At 36.5% G+C, this 24,670-nt stretch overlaps 1 long non-coding RNA gene across 1 annotated transcript; it reads left to right on the top strand.

Annotated features, from left to right (window-relative positions):
- The first annotated feature begins 347 nt into the window (after positions 1 to 347).
- On the top strand, positions 348 to 24,670 carry LOC138695248 (uncharacterized). Its single transcript, XR_011331096.1, has 4 exons — positions 348 to 397; positions 3,625 to 3,759; positions 7,223 to 7,361; positions 24,251 to 24,670. It is a non-coding gene; the product is annotated as an uncharacterized lncRNA (long non-coding RNA).

Here is a 24,670-nt window from a genome sequence, read left to right as displayed (position 1 = left end):
TTCATGTGTCCATTCATATGCAACCATTATTGTAAATCGTGTGTTATTCTGTGTCTATAGGCAAGCCTTGGAAGGTCAGATAGTAAAAATAAAAATTTGCTATTCTAGTAGCTGGGCCTAGGCAAAACCGTCTCCAATACATAAACATGTCCATATTTCCGCCATATCCTTATGTTAAAATAGTTATATTTTTTGTATTTAAGTTGAATTACTAAATTTATGTCTTAAATAAACGTCCAGCGTTAATTTTCAGTACATTGAATTCAGTTAACTGCTGGCAGATCTACATCAGCGTTATCTAGTGCGTTTTTACCTAACTAACTGGACAACAAAGGAATGCGTTAGCTTTTTGTTAAAACATCGCTTTATTTATGTGAGGAAAAGAAATAAACTTTCGGTAAGTAATAAGATGTATATTGCTATTTTGTTAATCTATTTTTAAAAGCATGTGACTGCCACATTTATACATTAATCTTTGTGAAATAAGCATAATATGATGTTTGTGTGTGATCAGGTCTATTTTTAATATGCTTTTACGGTGAACTTTAAAAATGTTTTTGGTAACCATTGATGACATCATAAACATAAACACTAGGATGTTCATGAAGCCCGGATATAAGTTAGTGACATTACTTTAAAAAATATCAGAGTATCCATGAAAGTCGGAAAGTCAAGTGCCACGTAATATCACTGTTCCCGTATTTTACTAAAGATTTTCCATGAAGTAATATTACTAAGTCAGAGTTCAGAGTGCTAAATAGCATTACAGTATTATTTTCGTTTGTGAAATCTGTTTGCCTGAATAGTAAGTCCTATTAGTATTTAGGCCTACTTACTTACTTACTGGTTTTTAAGGAACCCGGAGGTTCATTGCCTCCCTCACATAAGCCCGCCATTGGTCCCAATCCTGAGCAAGATTAATCCATTCTCTATCATCATATCCCACCTCCCTCAAATCCATTTTAATATTATCTTCCCATCTACGTTTCGGCCTCCCTAAAGGTCTTTTTCCCTCCGGCCTCCCAACTAACACTCTATATGCATTTCTGGATTCGCCCATACGTGCTACATGCCCTACCCATCTGGATTTAATGTTCCTAATTATGTCAAGTGAAGAATACAATGCGTGCAGTTCTGTGTTTCGTAACTTTCTCCATTCTCCTGTAACTTCAGCCCTCTTAGCCAGTTTGCTACTAATGTTATCCCTCCTGTTCTATAGGCTATAGACTTGTAACATTCCAAGTATCAAATCTCAAAACCTAATTCCTTTGCTGTGGTCGTGCCAGAGAATCAGTCCCATTCCGAGGCTTATTTGAAGGATTCGTAACAAGCTTTTTTTACAGTGATGAGTTGTTAGCCCTTCGCCCAACCCCCAAGCTGGAGGACCACCCCTCATCGGCTGTCCGCGACTGCTTAATCAATATATTCACAGCTACCTTCCATATCTGGAGGCCGTCTCCTCGATCCGCAACCTGAGGACGCGCCATGCCGTGGTGATAGGGACCCACAATATATGGAGTCCTATTAGTACCTAGTAGTTATAACATCATAGCACTAGACTGTGATTACATTTTGAATTAAGGTATATGATGCAAATATGGCCAATGCAGATAATATGGCCACATTACTGTTCTATATAACTAATTGATATGATAACCAAAAATTAGTGCCAGTATGTCGAACCACGTGTTAGGAAGTGTACATAATCAGCGACATTAGTGGATAATAGCAAAAGTGCTTCCACAGCCTTTTTATTTGAGCTATGGCAACGGATTAAGACGTGTTACAATATTGCTGTTGCTAAGTGTGTCTTGTAGCCTATTTCCTTTCAAGAAATTGGTAATTATAATTTCTATGTAACATTTCATAACTTGTTCAATGCCAGTTACAGACATCCAATGCTTATTTAAAATACATTCATAAAGAACTGAAAAATAGCTGATTTTTCGAAAAGTGCTGGATGCAGGTAATATGGCTAAATGGATATGCGACTGTGCATGAGGAATGTGTTGCACTCACAAAAAACTTATTTATTTGTCACACATACACCCCTTGATTTTTTTTTTTTTTTTTTCATTTTTGTGTTAGTTAACTTTGTCGTTATTTTTTTAATTGCAATGTTTTAGAGTCGGGTTACATCAGCTGCTTGTCTATGCGGATGACGTGAATGTGTTAGGAGAAAATCCACAAACGATTAGGGAAAACACGAGAATTTTACTGGAAGCAGGTAAAGAAATAGGTTTGGAAGTAAATCCCGAAAAGACAAAGTATATGATTATGTCTCGTGAGGAGAATATTGTACGAAATGGAAATATAAAAATTGGACATTTATCTTTTGAAGGGGTGGAGAAGTTCAAATATCTGGGAGCAACAGTAACAAATTCAAATGATACTCGGGAGGAAATTAAACACAGAACAAATATGAGAAATGCCTGTTATTATTCGGTTGAAAAAATTTTATCATCCAGTCTGCTGTCGAAAAATCTGAAAGTCAGAATTTATTAAACAGTTATATTACCGGTTGTTCTGTATGGTTGTGAAACTTGGACTCTCACTTTGAGAGAGGAACATAGGTTAAGGGTGTTTGAGAATAAGGTGCTTAGGAAAATATTTGGGGCTAAGAGGGATGAAGCTACAGGAGAATGGAGAAAGTTACACAACACAGAACTGCACGCATTGTATTCTTCACCTGACATAATTAGGAACATTAAATCCAGACGTTTGAGATGGGCAGGGCATGTAGCACGTATGGGCGAATCCAGAAATCCATATAGAGTGTTAGTTGGGAGGCCGGAGGGAAAAAGACCTTTAGGGAGGCCGAGACGTAGATGGGAACATAATATTAAAATGGATTTAAGGGAGGTGGGATATGATGATAGAGAATGGATGAATTTTGCTCAGGATAGGGACCAATGGCAGGCTTATGTGTGGGCGGCAATGAACCCCTGGGTTCCTTAAAAGCCAGTAAATAAGTAAGTAAGTAAGTAATGTTTTAGAGACCTAGTTACAAATTATTTGTGGAAATATTTTTATAAAGCCAAGAACCATTATTTTCAATCCAAACTTCAATAATCACCAATAAATTGTTTCCAGGTAATATGTCATATGGACATATTACCTGCACAATGTAAGACTTTTCAAAATGTAAAAAACAAAGCACTCTGATTTAAAGAAATGTTTGCAATCATGAATAGAACGTCAAATATGACGTCACGTGAGTATAGTCTATGAACAACTAATCTTATTTCCGTACGCCCTGGGCCAGAACACGGTCCCTATTTATAACTAATTTACGTCTCAAGTGCAGGCAGTAAGGCCTTAAAATAACATTACGAGAGGGGTTCGGCCGGCGCCGTGGATCGTGTCCCGGCATGGCTCAGTTGGTAAGAGCGCTCAGCGCGCAGAGCTGAGAGGTCCTGGGTTCGATTCCCGGTGTCCGTACGAATTTTTCTCGTATTTAATAGTAATAATACAATAGACTAATTCATATTAGTCATGTAATATTCAATGAGGTGGGCGAGACCTCACACATATGAATATTTGATGTAATTTACATGTCTTTGAAAAGTATTTTTATGTAGGTACTATTATATATCTCTTTAAAGTTATGTTTATATTTTATAGGTTCAAGAGGAAGTGAGGTAATTCGTTCGTAGCTCAAAACAATCCGAACGTTGTACTCCATGAAATGCCACTATCAACTACATTTGTACGAAGGAATATTATTTTCGGAAGCATAAATTGTAGTAACCAACAAAGGTACACGTTTAATTAGACCTACCATAAGCTAGCGTTTTTCCTTTCTAAGTTATTATATAACATTGATCTGATCTGGTAGACCTAGATTATATTATTCTAGAATGCTTTGCTTTCATGAAACTTGACACTTAGCAAAGTGTATTAATATCATATAAATTAGTTTTTTATTTTTCAGTCAATCACTTATCATGTTATGATGGCAGAAATGGATTCTGTTACATCAAGATACAATGTTAATATACGTCACGAATATTTTCGACTTATTTTCAAGTCATCTTCAGGTGATAGTTTTCTAACAAACATACATTTGAACTAGGTGAAAATATTATTTAATAGTACATTATGCAACGAGCCTATAATGAAGGTAATTAAGAAGTTAGTATGGATATTTATGAAACGAGCGCAAGCGAGTTTCATAATTTTCATACGAGCTTCTTAATTACCATTATAGGCAAGTTTCATACGACTTTTTATGCTCGACCATATTTCTAACTTGATATTATTAATTTTTAGCAATGTCCCGTATGTTGTGAGATGTGCGCAGACGCGAAATTATTGATTTTTTTCCGACGAACAGATGTCCACATTGACCTTGCTAGGCCATAAGAACCTACAGAGATAACATTGAAATTAAATTAGACATTGAAAAACGAGATGACAAATTGAATTTATTTGAATATTATTTACAATTAACGCTAATTATTATAGTAACAGAACATAACCTTCTGCGACAGTATTGGATTTCCAGCCTCCGTGACTTTTCGCTAATTCTCTTTCGATTGCATATCCGAGAATAATCGATACTTGCGGTTTTAAAACGGTAGAAAGCTGACCTGTCATTGGCTGATCAGTTGTAACCTGAGTCGTCATTGGCTGAAAGACCTGACCTTTAATGAGTAGGTGTACTCTAATGACATGCATTAAAGGTCTGCTACCAGGTGTATAATTACTATATTTCGGCATGGTCGAGCATAACCACATTTATAAAACACTAGTAAATAGTCTGACCGTGCATACTTTACATAAAATGGTTGAATGGCGTACATAGTCTTATGTAAAGTATGCATGGTCAGACTATTTACTAGTGTTTTATAAATTTGTTTATGCTTGACCATGCCGAAATGTAGTAATTATACACCTGGTAGCAGTCCTTTAATGCATATCATTAAAGTACACCTATTCATTAAAGTTCAGGTTTTCGATTATTCTCGGATATGCAATCGAAAGACGAGGGAAACGTCAAGGAGGCTGGAAATCCAATACTGTCGCAGAAGGTTATGTTCTGTTACTATAATAATTAGCGTTAATTGTAAATAATATTCAAATAAATTCAATTTGTCATCTCGTTTTTCAATTCTAAATCAATTTCCAGGTTATACATTCTCTGCATTACATCAAGGTCAATGACATTATTGTTCCTCGGAAAAAATCAATACTTTCGCGTCTGCGCACATCTCACAATTTCAAGCTATAAACAAGGTCACTTCCGATCTTCTGTCAGATAAAAATGAAATGGATATTTTTGAATAATTTCAAGTTAGAAATATGGTCGAGCATAAAAGTCGTATGAAACTTGCCTATAATGGTAATTAAGGCGTTCGTATGAAAATTATGGAACTCGCTTGCGCTCGTTTCATAAACAAACATACTTGCGTCTTAATTGCTATCATTATAGGCTCGTTGCATAATGTACTATTAAATAATATTTTCACCTAGTTCAAATGTTTGTTTGTTAGAAAACTATCACCTGAAGATGACTTGAAAATAAGTCGAAAATATTCGTGACGTATATTAACATTGTATCTTGATGTAACAGAATCCATTTCTGCCATCATAACATGATAAGTGATTGACTGAAAAATAAAAAACTAATTTATATGATATTATTTCACAAACTTATCTGAACTCAACATGACTTTTAAAAGAAGTGTATTAATTGTACCTATTTTTAAAAAGGGGGACAAAACCAACTGTGGTAACTTTCGAGGAATATCGCTTTTGTTGACGTCGTACAAAATTTTGTCCAATATCCTTTTGAGAAGATTAACTCCGTACGTAGATGAAATTATTTGGGATCATCAGTGCGGTTTTCGGCGTAATAGATCGACTATTGATCAGATTTTTTGTATTCGACAGATAATGGAGAAAAAATGGGAGTATGAGGGTACAGTACATCAGTTATTCATAGACTTCAAAAAGGCATATGACTCGGTTAAGAGGGAAGTATTATATGATATTCTTATTGAATTTGGTATTCCCAAGAAACTAGTTCGATTAATTAAAATGTGTCTCAGTGAAACATACAGCAGAGTCCGTATAGGTCAGTTTCTATCTGATGCTTTTCCAATTCACTGCGGGCTAAAGCAGGGAGATGCACTAAGTTATCACCTTTACTTTTTAACTTCGCTTTAGAATATGCCATTAGGAAAGTTCACGATAACAGGCAGGGTTTGGAATTGAACGGGTTACATCAGCTTCTTGTCTATGCGGATGACGTGAATGTGTTAGGAGAAAATACACAAACGATTAGGGAAAACGCGGAAATTTTACTTGAAGCAAGTAAAGCGATCGGTTTAGAAGTAAATCCCGAAAAGACAAAGTATATGATTATGTCTCGTGACCAGAATATTGTACGAAATGGAACTATAAAAATTGGAGACTTATCCTTCGAAGAGGTGGAAAAATTCAAATATCTTGGAGCAACAGTAACAAATATAAATGACACTCGGGAGAAAATTAAACGCAGGATAAATATGGGAAATGCGTGTTATTATTCGGTTGAGAAGCTCTTATCATCCAGTCTGCTGTCCAAAAATCTGAAAGTTAGAATTTATAAAACAGTTATATTACCGGTTGTTCTGTATGGTTGTGAAACTTGGACTCTCACTCTGAGAGAGGAACATAGGTTAAGGGTGTTTGAGAATAAGGTACTTAGGAAAATATTTGGGGCTAAGCGGGATGAAGTTACAGGAGAATGGAGAAAGTTACACAACGCAGAACTGCACGCATTGTATTCTTCCCCTGACATAATTAGGAACATTAAATCCAGACGTTTGAGATGGGCAGGGCATGTAGCACGTATGGGCGAATCCAGAAATGCATATAGAGTGTTAGTTGGGAGGCCGGAGGGAAAAAGACCTTTAGGGAGGCCGAGACGTAGATGGGAGGATAATATTAAAATGGATTTGAGGGAGGTGGGGTATGATGATAGAGACTGGATTAATCTTGCACAGGATAGGGACCGATGGCGGGCTTATGTGAGGGCGGCAATGAACCTTCGGGTTCCTTAAAAGCCATTTGTAAGTAAGTAAGTAAATTTTCATACAGAATGTTCCACTTAACTTTGGACAATTTACCTACTATATTTTTCAAATGCATCGATACATTTTAAGATACTTTTTTATAAACATTCAAACACTCAAGTATTCTGCAGAATGATACCCTTTTAACTCTTCTTTAACAGGATTATGATGTATCACAAACAAACGGTAGCAGCCTGGTTGACGCAGGGGTTATCGAAGCCTGGATCCCAACTCATGCGAGCCCCTGGATCTTACAACTTGCTGAGAAGTCCGAGTCAAGTTCTTGTTCCAAAGATACAGGTGAAACTTAGTATTATTCACACAGTAATTCCAACGCAATGGTATTTACTAAATTCTAATTTTTATATTTAAGCTCTTCGATTTGTTTCGGCATCTTGAGTTCCTCTTCCAAGTTCTTGGTATTCTGTGGTCTGATTTTCTTTGGATTATCTAACTTTTGATAATCTAGTAGGCCTATAGGCTGTCCACTGCTGTCGAGTAGCGGTTAGCACGTCTGATTTTGGAACGAGCGGACTTGGGGTTCAAATCCTGGTTGAGACAAATTACCTGGTTGGGGGTTTCCGGAGTTTTCCCTCAACCAATTGAAGCAAAATTTCAGGGTAACTTTCGTCGTTGGACCTCGGACTCATTTCGCCATAATTTATTCTCATATCATCATCATCATCATCATCATCATCATCAACGGTTAGCACGTCTGGTTGTGGAACGAGCGGGGCTGGGGTTCAAATCCTGGTTGAGACAAATTACCTGGTTGGGGGTTTTCCGGAGTTTTCCCTCAACCAATTGAAGCAAAATTTCAGGGTAACTTTCGTCGTTGGACCTCGGACTCATTTCGCCATAATTTATTCTCATATCATCATCATCATCATCATCATCAACGGTTAGCACGTCTGGTTGTGGAACGAGCGGGGCTGGGGTTCAAATCCTAGTTGAGACAAATTACCTGGTTGGGGGTTTTCCGGAGTTTTCCCTCAACCAATTGAAGCAAAATTTCGTTGGACCTCGGACTCATTTTGCCATAAATTATTCACATATCATCATCATCATCATCATCATCATCGTCGTCGTCGTCCATACCATAGCCCAGGTTAAGTTCACAGTGTGGCGTGCTGTACTTGTACATGAGCGCGGCCGTTCGGCTACCCAATCATTCACAGAATAGCACAATAAGTTAAGCCTGAGGCTGCAGTGTAAGCTTTCGAATCTCTCTTCCGTACAAGAGAGAGAGAGAGAGAAAAGGTCTATAGGCTATAGGTCAAAGTAGCCCAGTTGAGCTTGTATTTTTGTTTCATTTGTTTTGTGGTTGTCACTGTTACCATCCTTCATTTCAGGGATTTCTAACTTGTACGATAGGTATATTAAACAGTTTTTAAAAGTTACAAGATAACTTGTATTAACAAAAGCCGCCCTAAATAAGGGTTCGAATAGATCGGCCTACTAATCAATTCATAAAGAATAATCATTAAAACCAATTGTGTGACAATTTGAAAGGAAAAAAAAAACATTAAGATAAATGATACCAAAACATAGGAAATCATTTACAATAAACGTTTGTTGGGTATAAATGATTACTAATTATAGCTGAGGATGATTTCAACACATGAGATCCTATGGCATCAATCGCTGCATCAGAAATTTTAAATTGTTTAAGTTGATTTAAAGTTTCTCGAAGGGTCGTGTCACGGGCACCGAACATGAGCCCAAAAACTGTCCAATGTGTGATGTGGTATTGTGCTCCGAGATGCTGACAACAAGGCGTACTTAATAATAATAATAATAATAATAATAATAATAATAATAATAACAATAAAATGATAATAATGATAATCATAATAATACTTACTTACATACTTACTTACTTACTTACTTGCTTTTAAGGAACCCGGAGGTTCATTGCCGCCCACACATAAGCCCGCCTGAGCAAGATTAATCCAGTCCCTATCATCATATCCCACCTCCCTCAAATCCATTTTAATATTATCTTCCCATCTAAGTCTCGGCCTCCCCAAAGGTCTTTTCCCCTCTGGCCTCCCAACTAACAATCTATATGCATTTCTGGATTCGCCCATACGTGCTACATGCCCTGCCCATCTCAAACGTCTGGATTTAATGTTCTTAATTATGTCAGGTGAAGGATACAATGCGTGCAGCTCTGCGTTGTGTAACTTTCTCCATTCTCCTGTAACTTCATCCCTCTTAGCCCCAAATATTTTCCTAAGAACCTTATTCTCAAAAACCCTTAATCTCTGTTCCTCTCTCAAAGTGAGAGTCCAAGTTTCACAATCATACAGAACAACCGGTAATATAACTGTTTTATAAATTCTAACGTTCAGATTTTTTGACAGCAGACTAGATGACAAAAGCTTCTCAACCGAATAATAACAGGCATTTCCTATATTTATTCTGTGTTTAATTTCCTCCCGAGTGTCATTTATATTTGTTACTCTTGCTCCAAGATAATAATAATAATAATAATAATAATAATAATAATAATAATAATAATAATAATAATAATAATAATAATGATAATAATAACAACAATAAAATGATAATAATGATAATAATAATAATAATAATACTTACTTACTTACTTAATTACTTACTTACTTAATTACTTACTTACTTACTTACTTACTTACTTACTTACTTACTTACTTACTTACTTACTTACTTACTTACTTACTTACTGGCTTTTAAGGAACCCGGAGGTTCATTGCCGCCCACACATAAGCCCGCCATTGGTCCCTATCCTGAGCAAGATTAATCCATTCCCTATCATCATATCCCACCTCCCTCAAATCCATTTTAATATTATCTTCCCATCTACGTCTCGGCCTCCCCAAAGGTCTTTTCCCCTCTGGCCTCCCTACTAACAATCTATATGCATTTCTGGATTCGCCCATACGTGCTACATGCCCTGCCCATATCATACGTCTGGATTTATTGTTCTTAATTATGTCAGGTGAAGGATACAATGCGTGCAGCTTTGCGTTGTGTAACTTTCTCCATTCTCCTGTAACTTCATCCCTCTTAGCCCCAAATACTTTCCTAAGAACCTTATTCTCAAAAACCCTTAATCTCTGTTCCTCTTTCAAAGTGAGAGTCCAAGTTTCACAATCATACAGAACAACTGGTAATATAACTGTTTTATAAATTGTAACTTTCAGATTTTTTGACAGCAGACTAGATGACAAAAGCTTCTCAACCGAATAATAACAGGCATTTCCCATATTTATTGTGCGTTTAATTTCCTCCCGAGTGTCATTTATATTTGTTACTCTTGCTCCAAGATATCTGAATTTTTCCGCCTCTTCGAAGGATAAATCTCCAACTTTCATAGTTCCATTTCGTACAATATTCTGATCACGAGACATAATCTTATACTTAATTTTTTCGGGATTTACTTTCAACCCTATCTCTTTACTTGCTTCAAGTAGAATTTCCGCGTTTTCCCTAATCGTTTGAGGATTTTCTCCTAACATATTCACGTCATCCGCATAAACAAGAAGCTGATGTAACCCGTTCAATTCTAAACCCTCTGCGTTATCCTGAACTTTCCTAATAGCATAATCCAGAGCGAAGTTAAAAAGTAAAGGTGATAGTGGATCTCCCTGCTTTAGCCCGCAGTGAATTGGGAAAAAAAATTAAAAAAAAAATAATAATAATTTTAACTTCACTCTAGAAGTCTAGATAAAACAGAGGGTTTGGAATTGAACGGGTTACATCAGTTTCTTGTCTATGCGGATGACGTGAATATGTTAGGAGAAAATCCACAAACGACTAGGGAAAACACGGAAACTTTACTTGAAGCAAGTAAAGCGATAGGTTTGGAAATAAATCCCGAAAAGACAAAGTATGTGATTATGTCTTGTGACCAGAACTTTGTACGTAATGGAAATCTAAAATTTGGAGATTTATCCTTCGAAGAGGTGGAAAAATTCAAATATCTTGGAACAACAGTAACAAATATAAATGACACCGCGAGGAAATTAAACGCAGAATAAGTATGGGAAATAGGTAATTATTCGGTTGAGAAGCTTTTGTCATCTAGTCTGCTGTCAAAAATTCTTGAAGTTAGAATTTATAAAACAGTTATATTACCGGTTGTTCTGTATGGTTGTGAAACTTAGACTCTCACTTTGAGAATAAGGTTCTTAGGAAAAATTTGGGGCTAAGAGGGATGAAGTTACAGGAGAATGGAGGAAGTTACGCAACGCAGAGCTGAATAAAACGTCGCAATACTCGAAATGAGATACAATGAGTGTCTGTACAATTTAGAATTGTTACAAACATTTTAACAACTACGTTTTTACGAACAATAATGAAACAACGATAATATCTACAGCAGGCATCGAAAAATTGTGTTTCGTGAAACAGCGCCTGAACTCTGACTTATCGGTAAGTTCCACGTGACAACACCCCTCTCCGCGCTGATCCCCTTCCTCTAGCGTTGTCAGTACTGTCAGCAATGGCTCATTCTGTTATCCAGTGCTATCTGAACAGTGATTTGGCGTTCATAACATGTATTTCTGAACAACTGAACAAACTAAACTGCCGACTTCAAGGACGTGACCAGAACATAGTTGACATTTATGACATCCATGATGATGAATGTTTGGAAAGTGCATTTGAAAGAAAATGAGTTTCATCATTTTTCTTGACTGGAGTCACTTTCAAATGTTTCTAATTCAAGAATAGATCAATACTGCGACATCGTGGGAACATTACTTTCAGAATTTAGAGATAGAAGATTTTGTGCTTTTAAACAAATGGAAAATGATTTCTCTCTATTTTATTTATTTATTTATTTATTTATTTATTTATTTATTTATTTATTTATTTATTTATTTATTTATTTATTTATTTATTCATTTATTCATTCATTCATTCATTCATTTATTCATTTATTCATTTTATTCATTTATTCATTTACTTATTTATTTATTCATTTATTCATTTTATTTATTTATTTATTCATTTATATTTATTTATTTTGATAATAATTGGGGGCTTAGAACAAAAAGCAGGTGACATTATTTAAAAAAATGAGGTAAGTGCGTGTTGTGATAACCCAAAAGGATGTTTCTTTGGGATAAAATCAGGTACGTGATCACACTGTGCAGTGCTGCTATATGGGCATCATTTCACCAAACTAGTGTATAATATTCCATTGCATGTAGAACTTTAACTGCAATTTCCTCAAAACCAGGTTTCCGTCACTTACCTGTTTTTTGTTCTAAGCCCCTCAATTGTAACATAAAATATAATATAAACAGAAAAACGTTAGCTCGCCCCTGAAAGAGTAGAACTCGTACTCAGGGACGGATTCCTGAATTGAAATTAAGAAGTAGATAATATAATTTGTCTTATGTTTACTACACAATAAGAATATATAAATTTAAATTTACAACTTTTCAATTTTTATAAAATCCATACATTACTTTTTGAATTTAATACTAGAACCAGGACGAATAGAAGGAATAGTGTACGCACTCAGAGAGTTTACACGGGCCCGCCGCAACGCGGCGCTTCATCACCATCATCATCATCCTTCACGAATTAGGCCTCTGTAGACCTGTTTCGGCCCCATCTAGCAGTCTTCTTAACGGTCTTCCTGGTCGACGATGTCCTCTAGGTTTATATTGCATCATAATTTTTGGGATTCTTGAATTTTCCATTCTTCTTACATGATCTAGCCAATTGAATTTGTATCTGGTGATTTTTTTCTTCTACTGACTCTACTTCTAATTGTTCTAAAATTTCTTCATTCCTTTTTCGGTCTAAAAGAGTATATCCTGCTGTTCTCCTGAAAAATTTCATTTCCGTTGCTTTGATTCTGTTCATGTCTTTTTTCTTTAATGTCCAAATCTCGCTTCCGTATAGAAGGGTGGGTAATGCTAGTGTATTATATATTTTTATTCTTGTAGATTTTTGTACTAATTTAGCTTTTAATGTATTGTTTATTATTCCTAGAATTTGTGTAAATTTGGTAATTTTCTTGTTCACATCTTTTTCATTTTGATAAGATATTTCACAACCCAGATAACTGAAATTTTGCACTTGTTCGAGGCATTGGTTATTGTGTATTATCTTACTTCTCACTGGGTCTTGTCCTAAAAATGCCATTACTTTTGATTTTTGTGCTGAAATTTCCATCCCAAAATCTTTTAATATTTCATTTAATGTATACAATCCTCTTTGTAAATTATCCTCTGAATTGGAAATTATGACTTGATCATCGGCATAGAGTAAGGTATTTAATGTTAGAGCACTGGTTATTTTGATTCCTGATGTGTAGATTTGGTTCCATTTTAAAATAATTTCATTTATATAAATATTAAATAAAGTTGGTGATAGTGGACAACCTTGTCGAACTCCATTATTAACTAATTTTCTTTCGGATATACAGTTATTTATTTTGACACTTATTTTGCTGTCCGTGTAGATTTCTATTATATTTTGGAATAGCAAATTTGGAATATTTTTTTCTTGTAATATGTCGAATAAAAGGTCTCTTCGGACTTTTTTCTTGGCGGATTCCTTTATGTCTCTGTTCATGTATTTTAAAATTTTATATGTATTGGGTTTCATTTTATAAATGTCAGTTTCTAAAAAAGATATAAACTCTTTCCATGATTGCCTGTGTCGTTTTCTAATTTCTCTGTTAGCTATCGCCCTTTTATGTTTATAATCTATTTCATCATTAACGGATTTTGTTTGAAGGTATTTTCTATAAGCTATATTTTTATTTTTTATGATCTCCTTAATTTCATCATCCCAAGATCTTAATTTTTTCTTTTGTGTGAATCGCGAAACTCCTGACTTGGAGGAAGTTCACAGTTCTTGTTACGCTAAACGTAGTCCTTTTTAAAAGCAAATTTCTACCATTTAACCCGTCTATTCGTAACTTTAGGAATACCTGCATAGTCCCTTATTCATAATTAATAGCCTTCTCTCAGTTAACACTATTATGAACGTTCGTAACAGAAAATACAGCGGGATCTGAAACGCTATGAAAGCGATAAGTTCAGTATTTAACAAGTTGCGAATGCAGGGACAGAAAACTCTACAAAATGTTAAATAAAACCAGAGTTGAAAGATATTTTACGTGCTTATAAATTAATTGAATTACTCACCATATGAATGATTAGTTGCCTGCTACCTTCGAGAGTTTGCGAGATGACTTGGCGGATTTACGAGCTTGCAATTCTCTTCGGATTTCCTTTGTCCTGAAGAAGAATCGGCACTTTAAGTAGTGGTAAACCAATTTAGGAATAATATCCATGATGTGTTCTCTGCAACAACCTGCTCCCGAAGACTGGGTCGTAAGAGCGTCAATAGTATCAAGACAGTCGTAGAAGATATCACCCCACATTGCACTCGCTGAGTTAATCTCTTCTTTAATTTTCATTTCTGTTTGAAGAAGTACGTCGTACACAGCTTGGGAGGGGTGGGTTAAAAAACTGACGTTCCTACCGGATCCGTAGTCCTTGATTTGTGTGAGAGCTGCACAATGTTTAGACACATTACTTTTCTGTCGAAGGGAATGGACACAGAGGGTACACGCAATAAACTTAGAGGAATGATGTACGACATAACCTGCCACATGATACACTAAACATCTGTCAATCAACACGGCAGGAGTGGTATTTATCAACTCGGGCACAGCACTTTCCCAGCCTTGACCATGCATTTCTTCATAAAGAACAATTTTTTCTTTTATACAAGTTTCTACAGACTTCTTAACTGCCTTGTTACGTAATTCCGCATTTCGCGCTAATGTTCGCATTTGGTCCACAAAAGATGTGTGTAGTTTATCACTTTTCGGTTCACAGTTTCCTGCAATGTTAAGGACCTGCTTTGCAGGGACATAAATACATTGTAATAAATGCATATGGAGGAAATCTATCGTCGAAGGATGGTCATCTGAACTGAGTGAACATAAAATTCCGAAGTGACGTTCCAAGGGGTCTTGGGTGAGTTTCCCTGTTAGGACATATTTGTATCCTTTGCTCCAGAGCCATTCACTCATTTCTAAGGTACTCTGCAAGGTTACTACTAAAGACTCCATTGTTATACCAAGCAGATGTGTTGGTTGTAGTTCTGAGACATTGAAGAAAATCAATACGGAATTTGTGGTTAGAAGAGTCTTTATAAAGAGCCTTAGCAGGAATATATGAATTTAATGCGTCGGCAATGCAGTTTAAATGCCTTGTAAATTCTTCAGTGTCCTCACTGCCCTCGAAACTCGGTGACCCTACTTCACGATAAAATTTGAGACCTTTGGCGACACTGTCACTGAAAAGTTGGAACGCAAGTCTGGGATTCATTCTCTCAAAGGACGAAGGATCTAGATGAGCTGCTGTCAACTTGGGACACCCTAAGACCGGCACATCCAGATAAATCTTCCTCAAAAAGTCTCCTATAAAAACTGAAATTGATGTTTTTCTCCTTGTAAGAGAGTTCGACTTTATCATGGAAATAATTTCTTATGCATTTCAATATGTGCACAAAATCTGAGAATGCCCATATCTTCCTTTTTTCGTCGGACGGATTAGGAATATAGCATTGTGCTGGAAATTTTTTTTCCGTTGATTTCTAAAGATTTCCAGGCCTTTCTATTTGTTTGACTGCCATCACAAGTGAAACCGATTACTCTCGCCCCAACTGCTTCTAATTGCAGTATAACTTGAATAAGAATTTTAACAAGAATATCACCTGGAGTAGCATTTCTGCTAGCGTAAATAGCAATTGGTTGAATCCAATCTTGCATAAATGGCACAAACATAAATACTAGTGCATGATTGGATAATTGCTTCTTTTGGACATCAGTCGTGAGATCTCCGAAATCAACAAATCCGTCCACTTTAAGGGAAGAGTTATTAAAGTGAATTTCTTCTCTGAGTTTGACCTCATCGAATATTACCACTCCGTAACGTTTATTTTAATCTATTTCATCTTTATAGACATCTGAAATAGCACTCAAGGAATGTGGATTTACACCATATGGACACTTAAGTCCTCGGCAAAGTTTTCTTAAATGTTTTTGTGAGGGAAGAGGCAGCAAATCATGTCGCAAACAATATCTGTACCCTTTTGGTGATTTTATTCTAAACAGCAAACTCTCCAAAATAAAGTCAGCACTATATCTCATTCCGCTGGGATTTTTGAGTCCACATTTCTTTATCATTGTATCTATAATCATTTTTTGCTTCTTAGTAAGGAATTTACTACCTCTATCCTCAATTTTTTTACATTTTAACTGCTTTTCTATTAAACAAATTCTGGCTTTCGCCGAGGACAGACTGATTTTAGCCCTTGTGTACCTTCGATTCAAATTTTTAAGTTGCTTCTTCAAATGTAATATTTTATCAGTATGACAGCTATCTTGAATTTGAATCTTTATTACTGCTGACTGACCTTGAACGTCAATTTGATCCGCTGTTATTGTTAGATCTCCATCATAAATGTCTGCATTCTTCTTTCTCCTTTTCCCTGCGGGTTCACCATTCTTCTGTCTCGTGGGTGATTTCCGATCTTTTACCCGACTTGATAAATATTTCGATAAATTAGGGAAAATGTGAGGCACAGCTCCTGGTTTTAATTTCCAACGCACTCGCGGTATTTCTGCCTTTTGACCTTTAATAATGAAACAGTCTGATTTTATAATCATATCTTCGGAAAAATGCACATCACAAATACGGTTATTTACCGAAAGCTGCCTATCTTTCCGCGGAATCGCTCTGGCCCATTTCCAAACTCATCTTTTTCTTTGGGAGGTGAAAAAAAATGTATTTTGTCACTATTTCTACCGCATCCCGATCTACAACCCGGAGCAAAACAGTACGGCATTTTTGCAATTATTTTGTAAACCACCACACAATATTCTTTTGTCACTGGTTAATTCAAAGCACAACAAATTGAAGACTTCTACACAACCCCAAACAACAAAGCATACTAACAACCCCTAGCAACTTTCACCATTAAACGAGCGAGAAATTGTATTGTCGAGGTGTCTGACCTAAGACAAACGATGGAGTATAGCTATCGAAGCGCCACTAGTTCTCAGGTCCGCCACCGACAATGAGAGAACATAGGAGTGCGTACACTATTCCTTCTATTCGTCCTGCTAGAACTATTAGAATTGACAAGATTAGGATTTTTAAATATAAATTTGTTACATATATATATATATATATATATATATATATATATATATATATATTCTTGGGGCTAAATTACTACTATGATTAAATACTGTAGCAGTGTTGCATTTTGGTTCAAACAGTCTTAAAGAATTCATACCTTTTGTTTCATAACTATGAGAATACAATTCAAAATTATTTCGCAAATCCTTTTAACACACCCATTCTGAAGGTATGACCAGACTTATAATTTGAGGATGGTGATCTCCAAAATGACACCTTTGTGAAAAGCAAGCGTAAGAATTGTTTATTTAGATGTATTTAAGAAATATTGACTCCTCTAAATATCCACGTCTTCGATCATTTGCTGCCATAATCGCAGCTATGTTTGGTTCTACGTATAGGCCTATTTGTGGACAATTTTTTTTTTCAAAATTAAACGTATTAAAATCAAAACGGACACTCTTAACAGATGTCAGCCTTCGTGCATAATTGGCAGCGGCTACTTATGAGGCAACCACTAATTATGACATCTTACCGAATGGAAATAATGCAATAAAAATGAAAAAAAAATGCAGATGAAAACAATATAATCCTTAAAAGATATTCATTCCTTCTTTTTCTTGTTATTTCTTTGTTATAAACAAGGAAGGTAGTGACGATCACAAATCGCCTCTGCTCCAGTAGCGATTCGTGATATTTTTTTCTATATAGGATATAATAAATAAATAAATAATAATAATAATAACAATAATAATAATAATAATAATAATAATAATAATAATAGGCTACAGCATGCAAAATCAATACGAGAAGACCTATGTTAGTCTTTGACTCACCATTCTGGAACTGGCAATTTATTAGTAGTGAAGTCCACACCTGTAGAGTAACGGTCAGCGCGTCTGGCTGTAAAACCAGGTGGCCCGGGTTCGAATCCCGATCGGGGCAAGTTACCTGGTTGAGGTTTTTCCCGGGGTTTTCCCCTCAACCCAATATGAGCAAATTCTGGGTAACTTTCGGTGCTGGACCCCGGACTCATTTCACCGGCATTATCACCTTCATATCATTCTGACGCTAGATAACCTAGATGTTGATACAGCGTCGTAAAATAACCAATAAAATAAAAATTAGTAGTGAAGTTCGATTCTCCTCCCCTTTTTAGTTGCGAAGGTGACTCCTAAGCCATTGTACTGCCCGATATTAACCGATGCTTCTTCGTACGTTTGCGCAATTATTTTCTTGCTATAGTTAAATTCTTTTAAGTGATTAGGCCTAAATACAACTTCAGATATTCTTTCTGTTGTCCTGTCATTTGATAATCCTGTTAATTCTTTAATTTATTATAGCTTATTTATTGATTTTTATCTAATTTTATTTTTTATTCATTTTACTTTTTATATCCTTTTAAATTATTTATTATTTCGTTTATTCTATTCTTTTAAAATGACCATTCAACTACATTTAAGAAGGCTATAAGGATACTTGAAAATTCTTATTGTAGTCTCTGACAGGGTCTCTATCACCCAGAAAGAAGAGTCGTAGTATTAGGATACACGGTCATATTCTCAAACGCGGTTAAAATCAAGCCATACCCCCCTCCGCACCCACCCCTGTCCATTAACTTCACTGCTAGATAAAACCGTTTGCTGTAAGATATTTGGATGGTTCCTCGGAAATTATTCCTAAGCTGTGCAGAGGCGACAACTCACGACAGAAAATGGAAGCTTAAAGGAAAGTATTATGTTGGAACACATTAAAAATCAAAATTTGTAGATCTAATTAAAATGTTTTCTATCCTCAGAGGCAGAAAATTAAACTATAGGATCATCCTCATATCCTTCATGGAAGAATCGCCACTGCTCTGCTGTCTACAGTAGCTTACTGCGACTGACGCTCCCACCCCGTCTTCACTTTGTGTATAGTCCGGATCAGCTTACTTAATACCCTAAGGGTGAAACCTAACCATTTTCCCCCCCATTACTAGATATGCTAGTAGATTATGGTGATTTTCTAGTTTGAAAGTTGAATTTTCCTTTGCCAACTTCGTTTCGTATTTCGATGTGATATTCTATTTAATTTTTAATTGGTTTATTTTACGACGGTTTATCAACTGCGATGCTTATCTAACGTCTGAGTGAAGTGAAGACGATAATGCCAGCGAAATGGATCCAGGGTCCAGCACCGAAAGTTATCCAGCATTTGCTCTTAATGGGTTGAGGGAAAACCCCTGGAAAAACCTCAACCAGCTAACTTGTTCCAACCTGGATTTGAAACTGGATCCGCTCGTTTCACGGTCAGACATGCTAACCGTTACTCTACAGCAGTGGACGATATTCTACGTAATTAATCATATTTTATAAAGCATGCAGAAAAAAAGTAAGCTTGATTTATTTACAGTTGTGGAACCCTTTAGGTTTCGAATGTGCAGAAATGTAGGCCTACTAAAAATGGAATTGGAATAACTCTTCTCGGGTTCTCAGCCAGGTGAGTTGGAGATTAGCTTCCAAAAGCTTTCGACGGCTTCAGGGAAGAAGAAGAAGAAGAAGAAGAAGAAGAAGAAGAAGAAGAAGAAGAAGAAGAAGGCAGAGCTAACCGTCGAAAGCTTGGAAGCAAATCTCCAACTCACCTGGCTGAGAATCCGAGAAGAGTTATTCTATATCAAACGCCGGGAAAGCCTCAAGTCAAAAATGGAATTGTCAAAAATTTGCTTTCAAATTATACGACGAAGTACCGCATTTAAAGGGCGCAGCTTTACCGCATTTAAAGGGCGCAGCTTTAAGTGTTGTAGGGTCCTAGAATTTTGGTGGCACTTAGATTAGATCCTGGAGGTCTATTTTTTGCAGTAAAACGAAAAGGTGATATTTGACCATAAAGTGGTCGAAATTTCACCCGTCTCTTCCCTCAAATAATGGGAAGAATTGAAGAGTTCAGAGCCATAGTGGGCCAAGCGCCATTTATTAAAAACGGAGAAAGCAAAGGTTAAAGTTAAGTGAATACCATAGTTTAATGAAGATTGACATATCTTTTAGTTTTAATGTGTATACTTTATATTACTTGCTATATGTTTCCATTGAATTATGGTAATAACTTCATTTTAACCCTTGTTTTTTACGGTTTTAGTAAATGGCGCTTGGCCCACTATGGTTCTGAATCCTTCAATTTTCAAATATCATATTAAGATTATACAGGGACATCATTTTATTTTACTTCAATTTTTATTTTGCCTGAGTTTTTTAATGTACTTCACTCCCACCCCCTCTATTAGTAAACTTCCAACCGTTCTCCACACAGAACCAAGGTCGCGTACATGCAGTCAAGCAGTACTGAGTTAGTGAGTATAGTACGTTCCAGAAATATGTTCGCGTTTTTAGTGACGAAAGGGCTTTCAATATTGAACCATATTTTCGCACAGTTACTGTTGTTCGTTTGCCTATGTCGTAGCTAGGTTTCCCCCACCCGCTTCTGCTCGCCCCTCTGTAAAGGGTAGTAGCTGCGCTGTCTTAGCTCTTTTCTGAAAACATTAATTTCTGTTAAGAATAAAATTGAACGTCTACGCAATATTATACAACTGTTTAAAATAACTTACATAAAAGGGTATCGTTAAGAAATTAACTGTCACGTGATTTCCCCCTTTCTACGACCCTGCGACAAAACCACTTGGACGGACAGTAGATAGCATGTCTGAGTAATTTTGTCTTTTCGGATCGGGCAGAAGTGAAGATTCAGTTTACAGTACGTAAGGTACTCTTTTATAGAGTAGGTGCAGAATTATTTCAACATGAGTTACTAGTACGAAGGACGAAACTGGTAGGTGGCCCGGGTTCGAATCCCGGTCGGGGCAAGTTGTCTGGTTGAGGTTTTTTTTTCGGGGTTTTTCGTCAACCCAATACGAGAAAATGCTGGGTAACTTTCGGTGCTGGACCCCGGACTCATTTCACCGGCATTATCACCTTCATTTCATTCAGACGCTAAATAACCTAGATGTTGATACAGCATCGTAAAATAACCCAATAAAATAAAAAAAAACGAAACTGGTAATTGGAATTAGATACGAGAATAGTCTATAGTGCGATAATATGCACAAATGAACTCGAGCCTGTATCGAAATGAACGGCCACCATTTTCAAAAATGCGTTTAAATATCCATATTATGATTATTTTTCAATTTAACTTCATTCTCTCTATTGTAAGATGTTGCGCTGTAAACAGTATTATATCACTGCATAATGAATACGTTCGAATGGATAGCTCGGTTCGTGAGTAAAAACACTTATTGTTAATACTGTACTGTATTTTGATTAAACAAAAACCCAATGAAAATTATCAAACTCAAAATCGCGATATTTCCTAGTTTACGTAAATGGATGAACTACTTTTCTTCCCTCCTATACCTAGTAAAGTGATTTGTTTGTATTTTACGCCAGTATCATCGAACTCCAGTCACGGGAGGGGGTAGCAAACGGTTCTCAATCGTTAATCCAAAGGTATAGTCAGGTTAATATTAAAAATGTCAGTAAAAATAAAATGATGTCCCTGTACAATTTTTAAACTGGACCATATAACATATTAAGGTTTCGAACACAATAAGAAGGATACGTTTTTTCTCACTTAATATCAGTTGATGTAATTTTTGTCTTAATTTATTATTCCGTCTAACTATACTTCACCTCTTTGTTTCAACTTATTTCCTAACTCTACAGTTGAACCTCTATTATCCGTGGTAATCAAGGGGGTGGACTGGACGGTTAATCGAAAAAATCGGATAATCCGTATCATAAAATACTTTCGTAATTTAAGTACATAACAGTTTCATAATTTCCACCGTAGTCTTGCGTTTAACATGCTAGATAGTGAATCGGAAGTTTACCGGTAATAATTAAGTCCGGTTGTCAACAATGGTTTTATAAGGACCAAGTAAATTCCCTGCGTTGATTCTTTGTGGAAAGATAGGAATAGTAGTCTTAGAGGTTTCTTGTTGTAGATTTACAGATTTTATATGCTTCAGTCTTGTCTTTTAGGTCGACTTGGTCGGCGAGTTGGTATAGCGCTGGTCTTCTATGCCCAAGGTTGCGGGTTCGATCCCGGTCCAGGATTTACTGGCAAGTAAAAGAACTCCTGCGGGACAAAATTCCGGCACATCCGGTGACGCTGATATAACCTCTGCAGTTGCGAGCGTCGTTAAATAAAACATAACATTTTAACATTCTTGTCTTTAATTAAATCGCGCACCTTTGTAATGCCAATCTCGTATTCTGATGCGAGAGGAACCGCGATTTCTCTAAAGTACGAGCACTCTAACAGTGGATTTTTTTTTTATTTTATTGGGTTATTTTACGAAACTGTATCAACATCTAGGTTATTTAGCGTCTGAATGAAATGAAGGTGATAATGCCGGTGAAATGAGTCCGGGGTCCAGCACCGAAAATTACCCAGCATTTGCTCATATTGGGTTGAGGGAAAACCCCGGAAAAAACCTCAACCAGGTAACTTGCCCCGACCGGGATTCGAACCCGGGCCACCTGGTTTCGCGCCCAGACGCTCGAACAGTAGAACAAGGACTGAATGCTGCACGGGTTTGCTCTAAATTTTCTTTGAAAGCAGGTAGTGATTATTTTACAATTTGGGAAAAACACCTTCAAGTAGGTCTACCGGTAACTGTTCCTATTGCTGGCAGTACACTTGCAAATATGTAAGGATAAAGGGTTATAATCAGGGGCGAATGCTGGTCACGAAAGTTAGGCTTGCTCTTTTATTGATGGGGGAAGATGGGAGGATATAATTCATCTGGTTTGCAGACTTTTCGTGTTTGTAATAGACAATGTTAAAGTATTTAAATTGTCAAAGCCACTTTTACATCATACACCGTTACCTGTAGAAAATAACAAACACGGCCGACAAAACAGTTTATTCAGTTTTTTCGACCCTGCCAACCAATGCGTATTGTTGTATTGAGATGTACTGAACGAGCGCACATATTCTCTATTTTTCTCCTTATGCTGTCTTTTTAAATCTGGGAGTTTTTTGTGGTCTGCCGTTCTTTATAATGTCGGTCTTCTCTTGAATAGTCCTCCGGGAAAATGGATTCGATAATAAAGTTTCAATAACACACATTTCCGAACTCATTGCAACACTTCAAATTAACGTTTAAGAACTAATAGTGCCGGTACATGTAGCAGCTAACATATGCATTCCGCTCATAAAATTACATTACACTCGCAAATCACAGCACATTCACTGGTAAAAACTGCTGCCAATCAGTGTTGCCAACTCGATTCTTAAACATCCGCTGTGAAGCCTTACAGAAACCGCTAAATTGCTATACTGTCAATGTCAAATTATATTATTTTGCCGCTGAGTGCTAAAAATACCCGCTAAATCCCTAGATCTGCAATACAAGTTTCATAAATTTTACCCGCTAAACTAACGCCGAAAAACGCTAGATCTAGCGGGAAAACCGCTGAATTGGCAACACTGCTGCTATCTGTGTAACGTTAAATAGTTGTTTGGTGTAGCTCTCGGACCAGAGCTTCATACAGCATATAACAGAAGCATGTGCGACTGGGACGTTCTAGGAGGAAGGCACTTGCGCGCGCATCATATTCTCGCTGTTTCTACGTCTTTCCTGTAGCTCCGAGATACGAGCAAGCGTTGCGATCTTGCGGTGTGCAACCTGCGGATGGTATTATGCCTAGATATTATTATAAAAATCAAAAGAAATTTTGATGTACGTAATCCCATTTCGAGAAATACACTTCTACGAAAATATTGGGCTTGCGCAGCAAGCGGATAATCCGCTGATCGGTTAATAGAGTAACGGATAATCGGGGTTCTACTGTATTTTGTCCATTGCTTGTTCAATCTCACGTTGTAACAATGTCCTACCGTCCTTCAATTTTAATGCTAGTTCTTCCAACTTTCTTTCTGAAACGTCTTTGGCATCAGTAGGCCTAAAGCTTTTTAAAGAAATTCCCTGCTACTGCTGTAACGTAGCCCTAATATTTTCTTTCAATTTTTTACTTACAGGATGGCAAACAACAAGACGAACTTGAAAACACAACAGCTGTATCGGAAGGTGATTTGAGAACAGATCTGGGTGCATTATTATTGAAGAAACGCTCAGAAGAAAATAAACGAATAAAGCAGACTCTGGATAAATGTATACGAGACAGGGATGAACTTACAATGATAATAGCAATATTGCAACGTGGTATGAGAAATCTTAGAGCTCATGATGACACTGTGGCAGCATTGAGAAAATGCTCAGAAGAACGGAAAAAGTATAAGCAGGCTGTGGATCTATGCTCATACGAAAGGGACGGACTTGAAGAAACAATTCAGCTATTACAAAAAAAAAATTTGAAATTAGCAGTGATGTAAAATGGATATTTTAAAATTTTCATTTATATATCGTTTGTCTTTATTTTTCCACATGTACTATAACAT

Source organism: Periplaneta americana, chromosome 2 (assembly GCF_040183065.1).
Source record: "Periplaneta americana isolate PAMFEO1 chromosome 2, P.americana_PAMFEO1_priV1, whole genome shotgun sequence".
In the NCBI taxonomy this organism is placed as follows: domain Eukaryota; kingdom Metazoa; phylum Arthropoda; class Insecta; order Blattodea; family Blattidae; genus Periplaneta; species Periplaneta americana.
Note: the sequence above shows the minus strand (reverse complement) of the source record. Positions and strands in the feature narration are given on the sequence as shown.